Below are 16,292 nucleotides of genomic sequence, written 5' to 3'. Positions count from 1 at the left end.
TAGCCCTAAAAAGGGAATTTAGTTCATCCTGGTTTCCAGAGCTGATATAAATCTGTTTAGACCCTACAGTTAAAAAGAAGTATATTTACAAAAGGGAGAACATGCAGGTCAGACAACATAAAAAAGCCAATGTTTCTACAGCTCGCTTGATTGCTTAGTTCTGCAATTCAGACATGAAGATATGAAAATCATCATGAGAGCTTGCAAGTTTTTTTTCCAAGTTAATGGAATTCCAAACTTTATCATTGAATCATCTATAATTAGTTTCTGCACAGTAGCTAGGGTCTGGGAGCTAGCAGAAGTTCTCAGACCTTAACAGTATTATTCAAATGTCAGCATGAAACCAACAGATTGATGTTCTCAAGAAAGTTCACCATGGAAAAGAGAGATAACCCCCAGGTACTGGTCAATCGATTTTTTCTTACACCAGCACAGCGATCAGTGCCATGGACTCTGCAAACCTTCTTTACACAGCTGCACTGAGACTCACTGTAAGTATTAAAGTTATGGGAATGAAGTTGAGACCTCATCATCTTCTGTTCTTTCTTACTCCAGGAAAATGAAGACACCACAGCTGTCTAGAAATATTATATAAGTCTCAAACGAAAAACAAGATGTTATCAGAGTCAAGCCATATCTTCTTTATGACTAAGGTAGAGATCTCTTCTGTTACGAAGAATACTTTTGTGTTATGGCTGGGCTGTGGAAACCCCACTGCCTCTGAGGTTAGCTGGGACTATCAGCTTACCCTTCTCTCCTGCTTGTCCCTTTTCTCGCCACTGCAAAGGCTGACTTGCTGTCCTAGAAAGATTTTTGAAGTTAAAACCCTAATACAATTTCTTCCTTTGAAAAGTGGCTGGAAATCTGCCTGGTGGGAAAGGGCCTGGGGGTGCTGGGTGATGTCTGGCTGAACATGGGCCAGCAGTGTGCCCAGGTGGCCAAGAAGGCCAGCAGCATCCTGGCTTGTACAAGAAACAGCGTGGCCAGCAGGACCAGGGCAGTGATTGTCCCCCTGTACTCGGCACTGGTGAGGCCGCACCTCAAATGCCGTGTTCAGTTTTGGGCCCCTCACTGCAAGAGGGACGTAGGGGTGCTGAGCGTGTCCAGAGAAGGGCAACGGAGCTGGGGAAGGGTCTGGAGCACAAGTCCTATGAAGACCAGCTGAAGGAACTGGGACTGTTTAGGCTGGAGAGGAGAAGACTCAGGGGGACCTTCTTGCTTTCCACAACTACCTGCAAGGAGACTGTAGGCAGGTGGCGTCAGTCTCTTCTCCCAAGTAACAAGCAATTGGACAAGAGGAGATGGCCTCAAGTTACACCAGGGAAGGTTTAGATTAGGAAAAAAAATTCACTGGAAGGGTGGTGAAGAATTGGAACAGGCTTCCCAGGGAGGTGTTGAATCACCATCCCTGGAGGTGCTTAAAAAACATGTAGATGTGGTGCTTAGGGACATGGTTTAGTGATGGACTTGGCAGTGCTGGGTTAATGGTTGGACTTGATGATTGCAAAGGTCTTTTCCAACTGAAATGATTCTATCTAGAAATCTCTGATCTTTCTCTCTTTAGGATTCTCTTCCACTGTTTGTGTCCTCCTCAGAGCTCTGAGACACAGCTCTTAACATTTCAACAAATTTTATTCTGAAAAATCTGGATTTAGAGTTTGGTTTGTGTGTGTCTGTGTCCTGCCCCATCCTTTAACATAAATCAAGCCTCTAATACCTAGACCAAATTTAAAGTAAATAAAGCACTCCAAACTTCTCAGATAAAGCAGTTTTAAAGGCTTTTAAGACTGCTATAATATTTCATAAACCATTCATCATAAGAAAGATATCCAGTGTAAATTATCTTACCAAATGAACATTTTCAAGTTCATTTTTAATATTCTCTTAGATTAAAAAATTCCAAAATTCCTTCCATTTTGCCCTTTCTTGTTACCTTGAACAGCTGAATTCATATAGAGTGAAAGGAGCAGAGATATAAATGTGCAAAATATATTTCAATATCTCACATTAGAAGAGAGAAACAAAGATCTAGATTTTGTGGCAGAAAAGCATTTAAAACAGCAATATATGAAACTGAACTATATCTCTAGGGCAAAATCAGATTGCTCCCTTCCTGGGCATTGCAATAGTAGATACAAACAGAAATAGAATGATTACTGTCTAATAGGGTAAACAAAGAGGAAAACAATCACAGACAAACATATAATTCTGAGAGATGTGTATGTGGATTTCCTATACATACAATTAAGAGGTGTGTGTCTGCATAAATATAGATGTATATATGTGTAAAAAAAATGTAGGTATAGATATATGCATCTGTGTTTAAAATGAACCAAAAAAAGCAGCTCATTATTTCTATGTACCTACACACCCCTTAAAAAATTTCTTAGCTAGCAAAAATTGTATTTGCTCTAATTGTCAGTTACAGTACCTAGGCACAATGTTGTCCTCATTTCTTTTATATTAATTGTTTTCTACAGTTTTAACTCTTCATAATTTTAAACCCATCTATAATAATTGTATTTTTGTTTTGCTTAGCAGTCTACAAAGTTATTAGCAATATATTAGTTAATTGAAAATCTCTTCCAGTTTATTTTACCACTGCCAGAGTATTATGAGATAAGGTACCAGCTGAAAAATAATACTTAATAAACTTTAAATTATTAAAATATAAATGAAGTGAGAGTAAATGAAACTAAGAAAGAAAATTATAATTTTCTATTTCTAATTTTGTTATGATCATGTTTTTAGTCCCAGATAAGAATATGTTTTACTACTTTTCTTATGATGGTTTACCCTTCTTACTCTTTGTCTCCTTCATAAACGTTAGCTTAGATAAAATTTCTGAAGCCAGAGGATGCACATTGCTTGTGATTATCATTCTTTCTAGAACTAGAAGTCTTTTACTTCTCCAATGACTGAATGCATCAAAAATTAAAGTACTCAGATAGCAAACTGATATGTACCTTTTGATCATCACTTCTGCTTCTGAGCTTAGAGCTATAGAACATACATCTTTCAGTCAGCAATTTAAAGTTTTTGTAACAGATAGAAACACTGGAGTCATATCATGAAAAAGAAAAAAAATAATTCATCCAGAGCATTTGTCAAACCTAGGAAACCGAGTGGGATTTTCTCTTGAAGGAAGTAACCAAGCTACAGGTGTTTCTTGAGACAAAAATATTCTTGTGGCTAATGCTACATCTTTACAAGACATGTAGCAGTAGGACAATGGGTAATGGTTTCAAACTAAAAGAGGGTAGGTTTAGATTAGATATTAGGAAGAAATTCTTCACTGTGAGGGTGATGAGGCACTGGCACATGTTGCCCAGAGAAGTTTGTGGCTGCCCCATCCCTGGCAGTGTTCAAGACCAGGCTGGATGGGGCTTTGAGCAATCTAGTCTAGTAGAAGGTGTCCCTGCCCGTGGCAGGGGGGTTGGAGCTAGGTGATCTTTAAAATCCTTTCCAACCCAAACCATTCTGTGATTCATGTGAGAACAAGTGCAATATATAGTCTTCTGGTTGCATGTTTTCTGGAGAGCACCCAGCAGACAGACAGGTACTGTACAGTAGAAGAGCAGGGTACCTTCCTGAGCAGCAGGGTGATGCTCTGAGCATGAAGCTGTAAGAGGAACTACACTGGAGAGCTAGAGCAATGGACCTTCTTTTTCCAGCAAGCTCAATCATTGGTACAGTCCCCACCCCACCAGACAACGCTTCTGTCTGCCAAGGAAAGGAAAAACACAACCAGTAAGTAGACTTATGACAAATTATTTGGTCACTCACATATCAATAGCTTTCTTCCAACAGCTACCAAGCAACGAATTAACACTATTTAGGAATCTGAGCTAAATCCCTTTAACTCAAATAAGGAAAGACTTGGTCCAAAGCATTAGAATAACTCCATTCGTGCAGTGAGAGGTGTTATCCCATGTACAGCTCTAACATGAAGTCCTGCTTGGGCTTGCTTATTTTGTTGTTTTTCAAAATAGCTTCCAAAACATTGCTGATTTCTGGGAAATCTTTTTAGCAGCACACTATGCTGCTGAGAACTTAACAGGATCCTGAAGCAAGTTTTGCTGAGACAAGGAGAGAATGTCATCTTGCTAATTAGAAGAGGTTCTATCATTTAAGAACTTGGAACTATTTTCAGACTGTTTAGCAATTAGGAAAAACTACTGAACACTTCTCAAAAAGTTATAAATAGACTACTTGACTGCATTAAAGTAATAAATAATTGATCTACTGCACGGCAGCTGTGTGGTTCCACTAGTCCAGCTTCCCTCACTTTCACAGCAGATGAACTCTACAAATTTGCTCCTTCTCAGCCTCCCAGGTTAAAGGTTTTATAGAGGAAAACATTCAGTGTAGAACTAAAAGCAGAGGAAGGCAGAGTTAACAAACCCCCACCGCCCCGCATCAGCCCACTGGTGTGGCAGTGCTCGAGGCACAAAGCCTGCAAGTCAGTGCTGGGGGAAAGCAAACCTGGTAGCATCCTAGCCACGTGGCTTTTAGGGAGTGGTCCCTGGCGCCCTGTATCTCCTGGATAGTTTCCAATCTTTGCTGTAGCAAGAACAAGAGGGAATGATCCAAAATAAAGCCAGAAACCTGATCTTACAGTTAAGAAGTGCAGATGATCAGGTACCACTCGTGCTCTCTGACCTTGCTAGCAGTGCACGCACAGCTCACGTTTCCCAGAGAAGCAAATGCAGACAGAAATGAAGGATTTGTTATGCACTAAGTCTTTTTCTAAAGAGACTGCAGTAAAGCAGTAGTTCCTTGTGATACAATTTCTAGTAGTGCCACTACATAGTGCTATACTAATTTGTGAATGTACATGATTTTTTAAATTTTTTTTAAGAGGTTTATTCTGCTTTGGTACAGAAATGGAACATTTCCCAGCTCTGTTCTGCATAGTTCAGGGAATATAAACTAGGTCTCCTGCGATTTCAGTAATGCCAAGAAATTCTTGGATTTTACACTGGCAATCTCCCAAGAAAAGGAAATCAGTGATTTATAGGAAAAGACAACTATAAAAAGCTCTCGCTTTCTTCAGTTTTAATCGACTACAGCATCACTGGCCTTTTGGATTTACTTCCCCTCTAGATATCTTTTGAAGATACAACATGCATTTTGCAGAGTGCAGATTAGACTGCATTTGCTTTTGATTTGCCATTTCTCTTCTAAGAGAAAACCTGAAAAAAACCAATATCAAAAACATGGAAACCAGAGTCATGTCCATCCCAGCCCAAAGCTGCCTGCGAAGTCATTTCTCTGGTGTTAGCATTTCCTATCAAAACGGTGGATCATCAGGCTGTGGACACTGCGGTACATCTGACACCGAGTATAGCTACTGCATATATGTGTGTATATATGCAAGGCACGAGGCCAAGCCTGCAAACACCTCTTACCAAGCAAACTGTTTCATACTGACACTACCACCAGTGAAGCATCCTCTCAAACAGTGTAGGATACTTACCCTGAATAGCAAAATTACACACTGTTCTGGTTTGCTGGGACATGGGATGCTCAGATCCTAGCAGAACAAAACCCTACTTGAGAAGATGGGCAGAATTATTCTCACCCATAAACCCAGATATATGCATAAACTATACCCATTCTGAATAATGCTACAGCCTATAAATCCACTACACCTGCTTGTGCCACTCCTCCAAGACATTTCCAGATGGTATAAAACAGCAGCTGCCCAGGAGAGACTGAGGCTGGCCCTTCAAAGCAACCCTAGTCATGCCCTTCTCTGGGCTATTGCTCTCAGTATAGAAATGCTGTCTGATTTTTTCTGCTGCTGAAGTTAATCTTATTTGCCTTCAACACTGAGAAGCGAAGGTGTTTGTACGATATTAAGCAAATCATCACGCTACAGAGAAATGCCTGGGTACAGCATGCAAGTGATCAGAGAGCCATCCAGTGGACCAGCAGGAAAAGGAAGAAAAAGTCACCTCAAAAAGGGAGGAGATGAAGTTATATCTACAGAAATAAATATCATTCCCCTCTGCTGAATGTTTTTATATATCTAACTTCGTTGTCGCCAGTGACCAACAGATAAATAATTGTTATTTAGAGAATGGGAAAATGCAAAACTTGAAATATGTGCAGAGTCTGCACACATGTTAAAGGGCATATTTTCCTAACCTTATAGTATCATCTCCACCTTCTCTTTCCACAAGAAACATTGGAAGGAAGGGATTATTTTTTCCCCTTCCCTTTCCTAATGCCCCAATGCTATTTTCATCCATTTCTGCCTTTGTCGTCTTATTTTTATACTGAAAACTCCTTCATGGATAAAATATTCATAACTAATTATTCTTGATCAGTCTTCACCCACTTCTACATCCTCAATATCAGAATAAAAATGAGCTTTCTTTAAATAGCTTTTTACAATGCAAAGCCTACATTTTACTTTAATCTGAACCAGCACACATTTCAACTAGCAAGGCACAAGAAACCCCATACACTTTACAAATATTTACTACCTAAACTCCTCCCTTCTGCCTTGTTCTCAGTCTTGAGCAAAACAGTATTTATTGTTACAAATAGTACGGAAGAAAAACAAAATAAAAGGTTTTCCATAGTAGGAAACAGCATTCAGTTAATGAAGACACCAGGTGAAATAAAAGCATCCCTGGAATTACAGGAATATTTGCACTAGAATTTATTTAAATTTTCCCCACTCATTTTATAATTTATTTCAGTTTAAGCAATGTGGTATTTTTTTTTTTACCTTGTCATACAAAGCATTGAGATCAGCGAAAAGATTTGTCTTACTCCAAAAAGTCTGAGATTCTAGTTGTAACTGAAATTTTTAAGTAATCGCCCAAGATTTTGTCACATCTGGAAAAGAGGAAGCAGAAAGGACTTGCAGCTGATTAGATGCCCTGATGGGAAAAAGACTGCATGGAGGCTTTGGATGGGACACACAGGCTAGTAGTACTCTCCTTGGTGGTCCCAGGTTATGAAAGGGACATGATTTAATTTGCTACAGTAAGCAAACGTGTTCCTAGATACTGTGGGCAAGAAACATAAATATAACTCATCATTCTGCTAAAAGTGACAGTTCCCACCACTGTTACTGAAATGTTACTGAAATAAGCTGCAGTTATAATTAGATCTATTCTCCAGGTTCCAGAGCATCACGTTAGCTCACCTTTGACAAAATAAATAGCATGCTTTTGCCTCAACCTGAACTTGCGAATTGTTCAAGCGGCACAATTGTTAATGCAAAATGAGCATTTCTGAGAAGTGATTGAAGCATTTTGACCTTGATACATTCCTCCATATGGATTTATGCTCGCAGGTCTACTGTTACACGCTTGCTTGAGAGCGATAGTAAGAAAGAGTAGAAGTACCAATTAAAAGAATCAATGCTGATATGCATCAGCTGCTTAATGAAGTCTCTGTACTACCTCCATACTACATACACCACCACACCACTTCCATACGACATCACACACGTTACTCTGATTGTAGTTCTGTACAAGAAACAATCCTACAAAAAGGTATCCTATTGAAAAGAAGCTGAGCCTCACTCCTCCATTTACCAAAGATATAGTTAAACAGAACCCTGCTATACTTCAGAGCACGATTCCTATGGCAAAGGGGAAATTCCAGAGTCTGCAGCAAAACAACGCAAAGTTCTAGAAATGAACCTAGAACAGGCAGAGTAAGACCATTCATTGTAAGGCTGGTATTCCTGCTCTATGCATATGTGATGAAAATTCCATGCTAGGTATATGAACTTATTTTATATTAAAACGAGTCACTTGTATTAAGGTATATGGCAGATGACTAAATAGGGTTGCCACTGCACACCTACAGAACAAACTGCAGTGATATTTATATTATATTTCTACACACTTCGCAGGTAAATTCTAATTATGTTTAGTGGTTTTAGATCAAATCTGGCTCTTCTACGGCATTTCTGTCGCAATTAGAATACCTCAGAGACGCACTGAACTTCTCTACATCATATATTTCATAAGACAATTTTGAATACTATTTTAAATACTGCTTGAAAATTATATTACTATTTTTTATTAAAATAGACATACTTGCATGCTCTTTATCTAATCATTGAAAATATATGGAGGATTGAAATCAATGGATTAAGTATAGGTGGTACTTAGTGAATTGACTTATTTTATTCAGTTTACACTATATGACATTTAATGAGCAGATATATACTGTGTTTTCATGCAAAATACAAAATTACCTATATTCCTGTGATTGGAATATACCCACAGGTATCATTTTATTATATGACTGAATTAGTGATAATTAATTACTATAATTACTATTTCTAAGGAAGTCTGTGATGGTTCTAGAGGGACTTGGGTAGGTAGAAAAAGCTCTAATATGTTGAAAGGAGCCATGAACTTGGTGAAGAAAACTCGGCAGCGCAGCATGCTCCTCTATCTTGAAGCCCCAAGTATGGGTGCCATTCTTCCTCCATTAAGATGGCTCATCAGCACTATGGTATGCTGCAATGCAATGGGATTTCTGAATTTTTAAAAATGGAGGATAACCATTCATGTGAAAGTGTCACTTCAGTTATCCTTTGACAAGATAACCAAATATGAATATAATCACAATAATTGTTCATATTATTTTAAACAGAATCATAGCCAAATTACCTACAAGAGGTCAAGAAGTCACCTAGTTCATTTGGGTTCCCAAGGCAGATAGCAGCTGTGCTTGATCCACTCCTGCAACATGCTTTTCTAACCTTCAAGCACTCCAAGAAGCTCCCACATAGTTTAGTCAAATGTTTAATTGTTGTATTTCCTACCATCAAATTCTACAATACAAAAGCCTAAACCATGATTCATTTAAAAAGAAAAAAACAAAACTAACCAAAAAAAATAGACCAACTGCATGTATATTCTTGAAACTCTGGACAACCAAAAGGGAACTGGTGTAAGCACACAAGACAATTAAATAAAGCAAACACCTTGAAGGCCCAACCTCATGTGTAATGTTTCTTTGTAGCGATATATAGTGTGAATGTAATGTTCAATAAAAAGAGACAATCTAATAATATTACAATACTAAGGAACAATCAAGTTCTATCAGGGTCCTTATTTTATCAAACACGTATGTGCTTATACATAGAAGCACAACACAATTCAAAGGAATTATTGGGCTGTGCATACATCATAATACTAGAGAGTAGAAAAGAGGACTGAAATGTGTTTCACATAAATTTAACATATTTTATTTCAAATCAAAGCGACCTGAAGAAAAAAACCTCAACAATTCTTAAAAGTATCGTTTTTTAATCATGTATTGTCACAGGAGAAAAGCATTTTCAGTTCATTTGTTTTATGTTGGGAAAAAAAGGATCAATTCGGTAACATATATCAAACTTCCTCTTCTCAACAGAGTCCAAGAAAGCCATGAAGCAGATCTAGACTTCTGGCAGAAAAATAAGCTGCAATGGAAACAGCAGTTCACCTTACTGGAGGACAAACACAGACTTGCTAATATCAAAATAAGACAAAGAACATCTTACAACAGTATAGCAATTATATGAAGGAAGGAAGGTAAACAGAATTTCTTTGTAGAGAACTTTGTAGAAAATTGGGAATGCTATCACTATTTATGGACTGTTATTAAATGTCCGAGATCCACTTTTTCATAGGGGTAAGTGTAAATCCATCACAAAACATATCCTACTGTTTTTTCTGCATTCAGCAGTGATTAATATAAATAAATGAATGAATGAATGAATAAATAAGATACAAGTTTAGTAAAGGCAAAGATTCATATATCCTAGTAAAATATACAGATGTGAATACCAAAACATCTTCCCCAATTTTACCAGCTTCCCATTTCAAGTGTCACTTGTTTTCATTGCTATTCACTAAAATAATCTTAATATTCTAGCTAAATATTATAAGAAAAACAGAATACAAGAGAGGAAATAATCCATTATGTAGTAACACTTGTTCATGTTCAAGTACATTAAGATGGCAACAAATAACCAGTAAAGTCTCTGCAGAGAAATGCAGTGTCAGTTGTTGTTCTTGCCCTCCAAAATAAAATTATTCCAAAAGAACAGACGCTGAGATAACTATCTAACAAAGCACAAAGAAACCCTTTTTCCCACACTACATGTTTCAATATGGACAAAAGAACAATCCAAACTATCTAAGACGGTGATACAGGCTCTCCAGACATAAAACAAGCGAACAATGTTGGATATCCTTAACCTCCCCCACACAAACTCTTACAAATGGATTCTTCCACTTTCATTACGGTTAGAAAATACAGGAACTACCAAACTCCTCCCCACCATGTGCAATAACGTAGTTTCCCCTACAAACTAGTGCAACAGTTTACATTAGGAAGCACAAGCAGCAGCAGCATGAACAAGTAAGATACAACCTGCTCACAGAGAACATCTGTTTTCAGTCCCAAGTATTTTGTAATTGATTTATAAGATGACATTTATTATTTGATTTCTGTTATGAAAACTGTATCCTAATGCAACTGCAAATGATTGAACCGTATCCAGAAATACATGATCCCTTTCTCACCCATTTATCTTGCTACAATGTATACAGGTATTTGGGGTATGAATTCCTCCCTTTAAACAATTAAAGTGGTCCTTCCTCCCCCACAGAAAAAAAAAAGAACCTGGAGTTGGCTGACACCTTTCCCACACCAAGTCTGTCCTGCTGCCATAGCAAACACCACATCCCAAAAAGTTTTTTTGTACTTATCAGTTCACACTTTCAAAAGGCAATTTAGTTATTCACTTCCATCCTTTGCTCAGCTTGATAGTCAGGAAATTCAATTCAAACATTCTTACTGGTATTTGAAAACTGAAAAAAAAAATTATCGTTTGCAAAGCTTTATCTTTCCAACCAGATATAAACACAGGATTCCTTCGACATGCTTCTGGGTGTGCACAAAGTCCCCTCTTACATAGGAAAAGGCAAAATATCAAAGGCCAAAAGCCTTCATCTTCGCAATTGGCATTTACTACAACGTATTACACACTAGAGAACAGCAACTGAAGTAGTAGGGATAAGGGAAAACAAGCAGATCTGAGAAATCGTGCGTATTTCATCTTCAAAGTTCCATAAACACAAAGCAAAACTTCTTTCTATTTTAAATCAAAGCTGACTTTTTAAATCAGTGTTCTGCCCATTAGGTAAGATAAAGCTCGGGAAACCTACTTGTTGCCAAATTCAGATGGCGAGTCCAGAGACTAGGGGCTGGAATTTTTTGAGACTAGCTTCATTCAGTGGTCACACCATTTCCAAAAATCTTTTCTTTGTCACAGCAACCTAAGCAATGGGCAGCAAGCCAGCCTTACGCACACTCCTCCCCCCCTCCCGCGCACATCCCACTTGGCATTTATTTCACATCCAAAAGAGTTCTCTTCCAAGAGCTTGCACAACTCTCAGCAGGCAGCCAGTTCAAGCATCATGTTTTCCTTTAGGAATATATGGCACGGCTGACATTTAGAGTAAAGCATTTCATTTTGGTCAGACTTCATCCATCTCACTTACCAAATGAGACTCCTGAACAGCAAGATGATCTCTGAATCCTCAAAGCAGTATGTGTCAAGATCTTACAAAGCCCTGAGACATGAAATAACAGCACGGGCAAGGCACCAGCTCCTTGACAGGAATGACAGTAACTTAGCGTTGTCTTGCTTATTTGCAGGAGTAGATTGCGGCCACAGCTGCTGTGCAAACCGAATCACACTTTCCACAGAGGGGAGGGAAAAGGAGACACCTTTCAGGAGCCAGGCTGCCTGGCGGAGCCCTTCCAGGTGCAGCACCAAGGGCAGGGCACGCTCCCTGCTCTGCGGAAGCAGGGGTAAACACCTCTGCAGAAATCACGAGTCCTTCAAAATCTTCAGGCGTAAACAAGCCCTTCTGCTGGTTTATCATCGTAGGTGTTCTAACTAACCCTCTGTGAGCTGTGGGGGAATGAAGAGGCCTGGGAAAACGGGTGATGAAGATTTGTCTGGCTGTACTGGGGGAGGCGAAAGGCAATACATCCCACCAGCAGGGTCCCGTGACAGTGATTCACCGAACTTGCACCGGGAAGGATCTCCTCAAGAACAAACCATCCTGGCTCACAGAACCAGATGCTCACCTCTGGCTTATTTTTATCATGGTGGTGTTGGTCCGTGGTTTTTTTTTTCCCCTAAAAGTACTTGGCAAGCAATAAACAAGTTTGATATCATATTGTATGTCAAATCTAGCATAACCATATGAGGCTGAGGAAGCCTTCCAGCTAAAAATAAGGCTGGAAGAACGAGGGAGCAGGAGGATCGTGAGTGTGTTCTAATATGGCTTTTCCCTATGAATACATTTATGGCTACAGGCAGAAACAATACAGCTGTTTACTCATGTATAAAAGCAGAAGTTTTAATATAAACAGTAGCGGCATGTAAAAATCTGACAAACTTTAATCATTTTTTCCAGTGTTCCTTTCTGGATATGTTATTATTAGCTTGGTCTGAACTTGAACTTCCATTTTGAATGAACTCAAATTTTGCTGTAATAATTTCCATTTGTGAGTGGGCAATGATTTATTGTGGTGAGTAAATACTGCCAAGTAATCTTTGCCGTGAAATGTAAATGAAAAATACTCCAATTGTGGTTCAAATGTCCCAAGTTAGAAGCACTTCACGATCATATAACTTTTCCATTGACACCCACAAGAAAACATTATTTTTCAAATGATCTCTAAACACTTGCATGACAAATGGCATTTTAGAAGCACAAGAAGCAGTAGTACCTGTCATTTGTCATTTCTTCTCATCGGCTACTGTTTTGATCACTCCTTCCTCAGAAAATGAACATTTACTGTATGCAATATGTAGATGTGAAGGGAAACATAAAATAACTAGATTCAGAAGAGACCACTCAAAGAATGTGTGATAGATTCTCTTTGCCTTTTAGCTGGAACATACCCCTGATTCTTAACCAAACTAACCCAGTGTAACACCACTGAAGTAAATATTTGATTTTTTTTTCCAATGAATTGTCAGTGCTGTGGATGCAGCTAACAAACTTCTTGTTTACCTGACATCATCTTTTCCCAAATAGGGATACTTCATTTATAAACCAACTCCAAACCAAAAATTTTCAGGCGTACCCAAAGGTAGAATCTATCCTTTCCACTACTGCTCAATTAGTTCTCCACATAGAAGTAAAAGTACTCCAAAAAGTTAAAAAACATAGCTTTAACACTTACCCTTGTTGGAACGATGGCAGTCCACACATGCAGTTATATTACAAGTCATATGCAGAAGGTTTTTTTAAATAGAAAACAATTTCTATCTAAACTGTTCAAAGAAAAACAAATATATAAAATGCACATATTTTATTCCCTTATTAATTTTTAAAATTGTTTCTCTGGCCTGCTTGCCTTACAATTATGTTTCACCTGATTGCTTATGTCAGATGTATTACTGTCATGTCACAAACCATGCTGTATTCCAAAGTAGATTAATGATGAATATTTGGTTAGAGATGAGAAAACAACATCACACGGATTTTTGGAAGGCAAGGTCTGAGCAGAATTAATAAGGCAATCTGCACAAGGCAGGGATCCGCTCTGCACAGCACCGATGTTAACCACAGAATCCGTAGGCTGGCTAGCCAAAAAGGCAGGCTGGTACAGTACCTACGTGCTTCCAGACAATGAAACTCGAGGAATGATTTTCTGATGTCAACATCAATTTCTGTTTGGAAATCAAAGTTTCACTGAAGTAAATGGGACATACAACATAATACATCACATTTGACATTTTGAAATGAATGCCCTTGCTGAACTTAAGCAGCTAGGAGTAGGCAGAAAAAGGAAGACCTTACCTAAAGATATGTCATTCAGTCTGATCATAAAACAGTGTCCCACTGAAATCAATACAAATTTTTTCAAATTATTAATTTGCCACTTCCCCTTGAAGTACTTATTGCAGGTTTTTTTCTGTTGAGCTGAGGCAAAACAAATTTAAGCCACTATATTGAATTCAGTGTTGGTTTTATAGACATAGGAGGAAATACCCCTGGTTTGAAGTCTCTCTTTGCAAAATTTCCACTTATTTCAAAAAAAAGCTCACTGAAGTCACACATATTTAGCAAATGTTGCTGTACAAGTATGTATTTCTTAGGATCATCACCAACCTGAAAAAATCAGCAGTCCCAAACACCATTCCATTCTTTATTCTCACACAAGACACCGGTTACCGTGATGAACTCACACCACAGATAAATTGAATTCTGTCTTAACGTTTATAAATTCAAGACATGACAAGCTCCAGCACACTGCTTTTCCCTCTCCACTCTGCAGCATGCCTGTTTGAAATCTGCTGCTCCAGAGACTCTCAAACTGTTTCCCAAACCTGTTCTTTAGTGTCAGTACAGCATTCAATGGCTGGTCTACAATGTGCTTATCTTCCTTTAACATTATGAAATGGAAATCCTTGGCCGGGAGAAAGGGAAAAAATTTTCCAGATGCTAAACTTTGAGGCCATTTCTAGGTAAACTTCATATATGTTCATAACTAATACGCTCCTTATTTTATGATGGGAGTGTCTGCAAAGGTTCAGTTTTGCCAGTTTTACTTTACAGGTGAGAAACAACAGGCTGAGCAGTGCATGTAATGTTTGTTCTACTGTTTATTCTACTAGTTAAAATATTGTTGCTGGAGAAGAGCAACAGAATACAGAGTTTTTACACCGTGCTATTGATCTATCAACTACATCATGCCTTCACCCACCCAATTCCCAGTAAAATCCAACCAGCTGGCTGGGGCAGTGAGGTAAAGGGGACATACTACATCACTTTTGAAAGTAATTTATAAACTGTCTTCAGGGTTAGAAACAAGATTTTTGGGGAGGGAAACTGATTATACATCCACAAAACTCCAGCATCATATGATACATCACTTGACAAAGCAGACGATTGTCTATGGGATGTAAGTAGGCATAACTTTGAAAGCTTTAACATAACAGCATCACTTAAGTGACCACCACAAAGAGTATATATGTCCCATAGGATATGTGGTTGAAGTTTACTTACAGCAATGTAGTAATGAAGAAGTAATTCTGACATCTGACTGAAAATCAAGTTGCTAGCAAATGCTGGTTTGGCAGTTTACCACCACAGATTTAAAACATTCCTTCTTTCTACCCCATTTCTTTATTTAATCTTCTAGATCTGGTAGGAAACAAACAGAATATGCAAATACAGCGCATCTAAATAAGCAGTCTAAGGACTTCTTATACCTGAGCAAGTGAGAGCTGTCTTAGGAAAACAGTCCATTCTTCAAAGTGTAAAACATCTTCTCTTATATTGCTGAGTTCACAATATCTACGCTGTATCAAGATTATTTTCCCCTCCTGAGTCTCTCTGTACAATACCCTGAAATGATTGCTAATATAATTTGTTTCAAAAATTTGGCAAGTCATCGTGGTTTCTCAAGATTGGGTTAAATGTTTCTATACCTTTAAGCCACGACAGATCTATGTCAGTTATCTACAGAGAAGGATTTAAAATTTTTGTTTTCATTTTTTAAAAATCCTTCCCCGATACCACATGCACGTGCTGTAAATCACACCTCACATTCAAAATACATACTGGGTAGCACTTGCTCATATTTTACAACCAAAAGCTGAAACAGGCACTTACCTACTGAATCTGAAAGTTATCATAGTCACATAAAGAAAATCAGTCTACCAACTCACATGATGTTATCTTTTGTTACTTATTTTGTCTGTCAATCTTCATCCAGATGGTTTCTTTCAAGGTCTGTCAAAAATCTGTGTCTGAATCTTAAGTGACTATTGCAAAGCTTTGAACAATCTGGTACTTTATCCAATTGTTATTTTGTCCTCTGAATAGATACTACACAAAATCATAGCTTGTAGAACAAGAACAGGGTGAAGAGACATGTTTGAGCCACATTCTCTCCAAAAGGATGCCATTGAGTACCACTTAGGTTCTTTCACTATTTTTGGTATAAAAGGAATACAGGCAGAAACTTGTAGAGTGATTCAGAATAGATTAGACCGAACATTTTCACTGTTAAAGGTTACTTCCCCATTTCAGGTAACTGTGAGAATAGGTGCTTGTAAATTATTTGGTGTTTTATGTAACTGCTTTATCCAGCAAAGAAAACTGGCATTAAATTTTCCCAGATTATTCTCCCCCTCCCCCCAAAAAAATAACTTTTTCACCAAAACATCTTCTGCCATCTTGAAAATGGAAATTTTGGCCAAAACCACAAATGAGATTTGATTCGAT

General features: G+C 38.1%; 1 long non-coding RNA gene across 1 annotated transcript in view; it reads right to left on the bottom strand.

The window, feature by feature from the left end:
* Positions 1 to 16,292, bottom strand: part of LOC308068655 — a 63,157-nt gene that overhangs the window by 33,153 nt on the left and 13,712 nt on the right. The window contains exon 2 of the long non-coding RNA XR_013930048.1: positions 1 to 16,292. This exon is cut by the window's left edge and continues 33,153 nt beyond it. This is a non-coding gene — a long non-coding RNA (uncharacterized lncRNA).

The sequence above is a fragment of the Falco punctatus genome (assembly GCF_963210335.1).
Source record: "Falco punctatus genome assembly, chromosome: 8".
In the NCBI taxonomy this organism is placed as follows: domain Eukaryota; kingdom Metazoa; phylum Chordata; class Aves; order Falconiformes; family Falconidae; genus Falco; species Falco punctatus.
This window is presented reverse-complemented; position numbering and strand designations above follow the sequence as displayed.